Here is an 8,247-nt window from a genome sequence, read left to right as displayed (position 1 = left end):
GTAGGCTAGTCTAGATCATTGTATTGTGGTGTTGTAGGCTAGTCTAGATCATTGTATTGTGGTGTTGTAGGCTAGTCTAGATCATTGTTATGTGGTGTTGTAGGCTAGTCTAGATCATTGTATTGTGGTGTTGTAGGCTAGTCTAGATCATTGTATTGTGGTGTTGTAGGCTAGTCTAGATCATTGTAATGTGGTGTTGTAGGCTAGTCTAGATCATTGTAATGTGGTGTTGTAGTCTCGTCTAGATCATTGTATTGTGGTGTTGTAGGCTAGTCTAGATCATTGTAATGTGGTGTTGTAGGCTAGTCTAGATCATTGTATTGTGGTGTTGTAGGCTAGTCTAGATCATTGTATTGTGGTGTTGTAGGCTAGTCTAGATCATTGTAATGTGGTGTTGTAGACTAGTCTAGATCATTGTATTGTCTCTAAACACGATCAATATAGGGACGTTTTCTGAGCTGCATGTCTCATGTCTTTTTTGTTCTTTCATGTGCAATGACGCACCTGGCCTCTCCACTGCCTATCAGCTATTCTTCCATGTTCTTGTGGATTTATATAGAACATTGGTGTTGCTTTTGAATACCTTTATGTGTGGTAGGATTTCTAGTTAGCCTATTGCAGATCTGGACAAACACTCCACTTAATACTATTGTTACTATGAATGGTGGATTTGTACTGAGTGTACAAAACATTAGAAACACTTTCCTATTGTTGAGTTGCACCACCTTTAAACCTCAGAACAGCCTCAATTTGTTGGGGCATGGACTCTACAAGGTGTTGAAAGCGTTCCACAGGGATGCTGGACCATGTTGACTCCAATGCTTCCCACAGTTGTGTCAAGTTGGCTGGATGTCCTTTGGGTGGTGGACCATTCTTGATGAACAAGGGAAACTGTTGAGTGCAAAAAACCCAGCAGCGCTGCAGTTCTTGACACACTCAAACCAGTGTGCCTGGCACCTACTACCATACCCCGTTCAAAGGCACTTAAATCTTTTGTCTTGCCCATTCACCCTCTGAATGGCACGCATACACAATCCATGTCTCAAGGCTTAAAAATTATTATTTAACCTGTCTCCCCCCCTTCATCTACACTGATTGAAGTGAATTTAACAGGTGACATCAACAAGGGATCATAACTTTCACCTGGATTCACCTGGTCAGTCTGTGTCCTGGAAAGAGCAGGTTTTCCTAATGTTTTGTACGCTCAGTGTATGGCAGGATAGACCGTTAGACTGGTAGACTATATTGACCTGGGGTTTAGTAAGCATGCAGAAAAGCGTAGTTCATAAGGAAGTACCAAAACACCTTGATAGGGGAGGCTTATGCAAGCAGACGAGGAAATGTGTCTAGGATGGATGAAATGATATAGTAAAACCTGCAAAAGGGCGAATGTAAACCACTGAGAAAATCCACCACCCTCCCCTGTGCCCAATAAAAAAACAAACAACCCTCCTCTAAGCAAAAATAAATTGGACAACAATCCCCTATTTTGGTCAGTGGGTGATGGTGCTGCTAGGTCAAAGTTTAATTAATGCTGGTAGATCAAAGTTTAATTGATGTATATCTTAAATGCATGCCAACATTCATATATATATATATATATATATATCTGTTCATTATCACTTATCCTTCCATTTCTTGACCAGTTGTCTGAGACAGGGATGTTGTTTCAATCTGACAATTTATAAGCAAGTTCTCTGCATTTGAGGCTACTAAGCCCATGAAACTAGTCTGCGAGATTCTTGATATGTTTAGCAAGCTCAGACTCCATGTCATCAGATAAGACCTTGTGTGCATCTGCTACTCTGTCATAGCCTCTCTTTCACACAGGTACATGTTTGTTTTCAATGTACCTCTTCAGTGTCATTCAACAATTATTTCCATCCCTTCCTGCTGCTCGAATGGACTTCTTCCCTTCTCTCACTTCCTTGGCTGCTCTCTCAAGAACCTCAAGGGGGGCTAGACCCCTGCTTGTTTTACATTTGTACACTCTAAAAAAAGTGATATCTAGAACCTACAAGGGTTCTTTGGCTGTCCCCATAGGAGAACCCTTTGAAGAACCCTTTTTGGATCCAGGTAAAAACCCTTTCCACATTGGGTTCTACATGGAACCCAAAAGGGTTCTACCTGGAACCAAAATGGGTTCTCCTATGGGGACAGGCGAACAACCCTTTTGGAACCCTTTTCTCTAAGAGTGTATACATGGGGGCATAATGATATATGCTCTGTAACAATAGAAAATGCACTATCTTAAGTTCATATGCATGAGACATTTCAAAAATACTATGCATATTATGCATAAAACTGACAAAATGTATCATCATTTCTATGGGGTATTTTTAATTGAACCTTTATTTAACTAGGCAAGTCAGTTAAGAACAAAGTCTTATTTACAATGACGGCCTACCCCGGCCAAACCTGGACGACGCTGGGCCAATTGTGCGCCGCCCTATGGGACTCCCAATCACGGCCAGATGTGATTCAGCCTGGATTCGAATCAGGGACTGTAGTGACGCCTCTTGCACTGAGATGCAGTGCCTTAGACCGTTGCCACTCGGGAGCCCAATAGTGGTCATTGGATCAACTTACCCCATGGCCATTGGCTCAATTTACCCCAAGGCAAACATTTTGATTATATTAGCCTGATGTATAAAACAATCTTAACATTATCTACATTGGTTTAGATACAAGCATCATAAAACCTGTAACACAATATTACTTTTTGAAAATCCATTTTTTTTGCAAGTAACTTACCACTTTTTCCATATGGTTTCTCTTTACAGACTCCATGAAATGATAATCTCTTCCTAAATATTTGGTCACATGACTCATTTTGTGTATGGTTTCCTGTGTATGGTCTCCCCTACATGTCTGACCAGTAGCCATTTTACCAACATGCTGCTTTATGTTTAGTCAATCGTCGTTCAATAGAAAAGTCTCATGTCCAACCAATGTTCCATTGTTCTCTCTGTTACTTTGCAGCTGCTGTTGTCGTACTACTCTGCAGTCTGCAACCCCTCTACCTTCCACAGCAGGTGAACTGGGTGAGGATGGGGGGGATATTCATTTCTTTAACACGTTACTCAAGTTAGGGGTACACATACTTAGCCGGAGAGCTCGGCTGCACTATATCTTAGCCTTTTTCTACTTGTCAAAAGCAGGAGCAGTCATAACAGCAGAAGATCAGCAGGGAGTTGGGTTGGGGAATTAATTCACAGAAACAGAGAGGGAGAGAGGAGAGTACCATATGTGGGTGAGAACCATGTTCTCATACAAGCTGTTTTCCTTTTGTTCAGCTGCACAACCACACCTTAAATGAGGAGAGGGAGCAAGAGAGAGCACTGGACAGGGTGGAGGAGAGGAGAGGAGAGTTGGGGGATCATTGAATAGCTGGGCATAATGTGCTCTGGGCAGTCCCAGACCCAGCTGTTTTCCATTCTGTGGGAGTCCAAGGAGTGAGAGGGGGAGAGGGAGTGGGAGAGAGGAATAGAGGGAGAGAGGGGAAGTGTGGACAGGGAGAGGAAGAGAGAGGAAGAGAGACACAGAGAGAAACTCATGTGGTGAAGAACATGAGGGTTGGGTATGACATATGACAGAGTTAGAGGTCTGGGTAGAGAGGAGAGATCAGAAGATCAATACCCTCTTAACGGCTCTGCCCCTCAACAGACACTCACATACACATGCTAGCTCCCTTTATAGGCTAAAGTGGTGTGTGATTGTGTGTTTGTTTGGGGGGTGAGGGGCTAAATGCTGAGCAGACAGACAGCGTGTGTATGTCCTGACTCTGGCAAGGACCCTGACCCTGAGGATGAAACAACAGTCAGATTGCCCTTCTCATCCAGTCCCCCTCACCTCTGCCTTCCTCACCTCGGTCCCCCGCCTTCCACCCCTCACCTCGGTCACCCGCCTCCTTCCCCTCACCTGGGTCCCCCGCCTTCCTCCCCTCTCAACGGTCCAGTGGTGTAAAGTACTTAAGTAAAAATTGTTTAAAGTACTACTTAAGTAGTTTTGGTGGGTATCTGTACTTTACTATTTATATTTTTGCCAACTTTTACTTTTACTTCGCTACATTCCTGAAGAAAATAATGTACTTTTTACTCCATAAATTTTCCCTGACACCCTAAAGTACTCAAGAAGGAAAATGGTCCAATTCACACACTTATCAAGAGAACATCCCTCGTCATCCCTACTGCCTCTGATCTGGCGGACTCATTTAACACAAATGCTTTGTTTGTAAATTATGTAGGAGTGTTGGAGTGTGCCCCTGGCTATCCGTCAATTTAAAAAAACAAGAAAATTGTTTTGTCTGGTTTACTTAATATACAGAGTTTGAAATGGTTTATACTTTTACTTTTGATACTTAAGTACATTTTAGCAGTTTCATTTACTTTTGATTCTTAAGAACATTTCAAACCAAGTACTTTTAGACTTTTACTCAAGTAGTATTTTACTGGGTGACTTTCACTTTTACTTGGGTCATTTTCTATTAAGGTATCTTTACTTTTACTCGAGTATGACCATTTAGTACTTTTTCCACCACTGCCTCGGTCCCCCGCCTTCCTCCCCTCACCTCGGTCCCCCGCCTTCCTCCCCTCACCTCGGTCCCCCGCCTTCCTCCCCTCACCTCGGTCCCCCGCCTTCCTCCCCTCACCTCGGTCCCCCGTCTTCCTCCCCTCACCTCGGTCCCCCGCCTTCCTCCCCTCACCTCGGTCCCCCGCCTTCCTCCCCTCACCTCGGTCCCCCGCCTTCCTCCCCTCACCTCGGTCCCCCGCCTTCCTCCCCTCACCTTGGTCCCCCGCCTTCCTCCCCTCACCTCGGTCCCCCGCCTTCCTCCCCTCACCTCGGTCCCCCGCCTTCCTCCCCTCACCTCGGTCCCCCGCCTTCCTCCCTTCACCTCGGTCCCCCGCCTTCCACCCCTCACCTCGGTCCCCCGCGTTCCTCCCCTCACCTCGGTCCCCCGCCTTCCTCCCCTCACCTCGGTCCCCCGCCTTCCTCCCCTCACCTCGGTCCCCCGCCTTCCTCCCCTCACCTCGGTCCCCCGCCTTCCACCCCTCACCTCGGTCCCCCGCCTTCCTCCCCTCACCTCGGTCCCCCGCCTTCCTCCCCTCACCTCGGTCCCCCGCCTTCCTCCCCTCACCTCGGTCCCCCGCCTTCCACCCCTCACCTCGGTCCCCCGCCTTCCTCCCCTACTTCTCCAGGGTTCAACACTGCATTCCAGACGCCACACACAGCCAGGCCTGCATACTGTCCACACACACACACACACGGCCACTCCCATCCCTAGATGTCGTTTTCCTGGAAGACTACTGGGATGTCTATGCAGAATGGTGGTACACTCAGTACCTAGGGGCCATGTTGGTATGACCATCTGAAATGGGGAGTTACCTTTGGCTGATATTTGGCCTATTTAGTTCCACCTGGTCAAATTCCTGGTACACACAGTTGAAGTCGGAAGTTTACATACACTTAGGTTGGAGTCATTAAAACCTTTTTTTCAACCACTCCACAAATTTCTTGTTAACAAACTATAGTTTTGGCAAGTCGGTTAGGACATCTACTTTGTGCATGACACAAGTAATTTTTCCAACAATTGTTTACAGACAGATTATTTCACTTATAATTCACTGTATCACAATTCCAGTGGGTCAGAAGTTTACATACACTAAGTTGACTGTGCCTTTAAACAGCTTGGAAAATTCCAGAAAATGATGTCATGGCTTTAGAAGCTTCTGATAAGCTAATTTACATAATTTGAGTCAATTGGAGGTGTACCTGTGGATGTATTTCAAGTCCTGCCTTCAAACTCAGTGCCTCTTTGCTTACCATCATGGGAAAATCAAAAGAAATCAGCCAAGACCTCAGAACAACAATTGTAGACCTCCACAAGTCTGGTTCATCCGTGGGAGAAATTTCCAAACGCCTGAAGGTACCACGTTCATCTGTACAAACAATAGTATGCAAGTATAAACACCATGGGACCACGCAGCCGTCATACCGCTCAGGAAGGAGACGTGTTCTGGCTCCTAGAGATGAACGCACTTTGGTGCGAAAAGTGCAAATCAATCCCAGAATAACAGCAAAGGACCTTGTGAAGATGCTGGAGGAAACAGGTACAAAGTATCTATATCCACAGTAAAACGAGTCCTATATTGGCATAACCTGAAAGGCCGCTCAGCAAGGAAGAAGCCACTGCTCCAAAACCGCCATAAAAAAAGTCAGACCACGGTTTGCAACTGCACATGGGGAGTTGCAAACCGATCGTACCTTTTGGAGAAATGTCCTCTGGTCTGATGAAACGAAAATAGAACTGTTTGGCCATAATGACCATCGTTGTGTTTGGAGGAAAAAGGGGGAGGCTTGCAAGCCGAAGAATACCATCACAACCGTGAAGCATGGGGGTTGCAGCATCATGTTGTGGGGGTGCTTTGCTGCAGGAGGGACTGGTGCACTTCACAAAATAGATGGCATCATGAGGGTGGAAATTATGTGGATATATTGAAGCAACATCTCAAGACATCAGTCAGGATGTTAAAGCTTAGTCGCAAATGGGTCTTCCAAATGGACAATGACCCCAAGCATACTTCCAAAGTTGTGGCAAAACGGCTTAAGGACAACAAAGTCAAGGTATTGGAGTGGCCATCACAAAGCCCTGACCTCCATCCTATAGAACATTTGTGGGCAGAACTGAAAAAGTGTGTGCGAGCAAGGAGGCCTACTACCCTGACTCAGTTGCACCAGCTCTATCAGGAGGAATGGGCCAAAATTCACCCAACTTATTGTGGGAAGGTTGTGGAAGGCTACCCAAAACGTTTGACCCAAGTTAAACAATTTAAAGGCAATGCTACCAAATACTAATTGAGTGTATGTAAACTTCTGACCCACTGGAAATGCAATGAAAGAAATAAAAGCTGAAATAAATCATTCTCTCTACTATTATTCTGACATTTCACATTCTTAAAATAAAGTGGTGATCCTAACTGACCTAAGACAGGGACATTTTGTCAGGAATTGTGAAAAACTGAGTTTAAATGTATTTGGCTAAGGTGTATGTAAACTTCCAACTATCTTGAGCTCCAACTGTACATGTACTTGGCAAATAAAAGCGATTCTGATTTGGGCTATGAACTTTGCTTCAGCAGCCTCTATCTGCCATTAGCCAGCTCCCCTGTACGGCCAGCAGGGCACACCTTGGCAATGCCCTAAAAGCATGAACATGTTCTCAATGTAACCAAAGTGAGTTTAAATTATGTAGATTGAATGCTATCCTTGGCATGTGGCTCCATATGTTTTTTACGCTCATATCCGTGTTGATCATGATCTCATATACTGTACCTACTGTGTGTGTGTCAGTGATTAAGTATATGCCCATGAGTCTGTGCCTTGCAAGGAATGCCCATAAGTGCTTGTGTGACAGGCTGGGGGGGATGGTGGTGGGGTAGGGGGTTGTTGCATAGTTATAGCACCCACCGTCTGTGCCCCCTGACATTATCATTCTGGGTCAGGGCACCATTGCCCGATACCAGACACCTCAGACCTTTGCCATTTGATTTGACGCGTTGCAGGGGGCAGAGTGAAGGATGGCACACTGCCAGTGAAGCCCTGCATTTTTCAGACCACCTCATCAGAATCTGCCCTGGCATAGGCATCTCTGCCTTGGCCCCGCTACCCCTGCCCGCCAAGGCTCAGGACAGGAATACAGCTAGCTGGGGCACTCTGGGGAACTCACTATGGGAACACTGTATATCATGTTGGTATATGAGCTTCTCAATGAAATCATCATGACCTAATGTGATGCATGAGATTCCGCTGAAATTCTTACTTTCACATGAGGTTCCGTTTCTCTGTTCCATTGGTCTTTATTTCCGAATGCATTAAAAAAGATAAGGTAATCACCATTGACATTCAGTGACACCTCAATGAAATATTTCCAGCACAGGTGATAAAAGCTGCACTTTTTGATTAGTCTCCCGGAAGGTAAAATAGCTATCTCACTCATCTCAGTTATTTGATGGAAGCCGAATCACAGACTGCATTATGTGAGCTGCCACTGTTTGGCACAATGTGGTGAACCTCTTCAACACAACACTAGGGGCTCTATTCAATCCGTAGGACTGAAGATCAGCTTTATAGCAAGATTGACAATTAAAGGCAATGTTCCCGTGGTCGCGGAGACTGCATATGTCGGCTCAATCAGAAATGACCTTTAAATGTGAACTGTGCTAGAATGCAGATATTCTGCGCTACGGA

The sequence above is a fragment of the Salvelinus alpinus genome, chromosome 22 (assembly GCF_045679555.1).
Source record: "Salvelinus alpinus chromosome 22, SLU_Salpinus.1, whole genome shotgun sequence".
Lineage (NCBI taxonomy): Eukaryota > Metazoa > Chordata > Actinopteri > Salmoniformes > Salmonidae > Salvelinus > Salvelinus alpinus.
Note: the sequence above shows the minus strand (reverse complement) of the source record.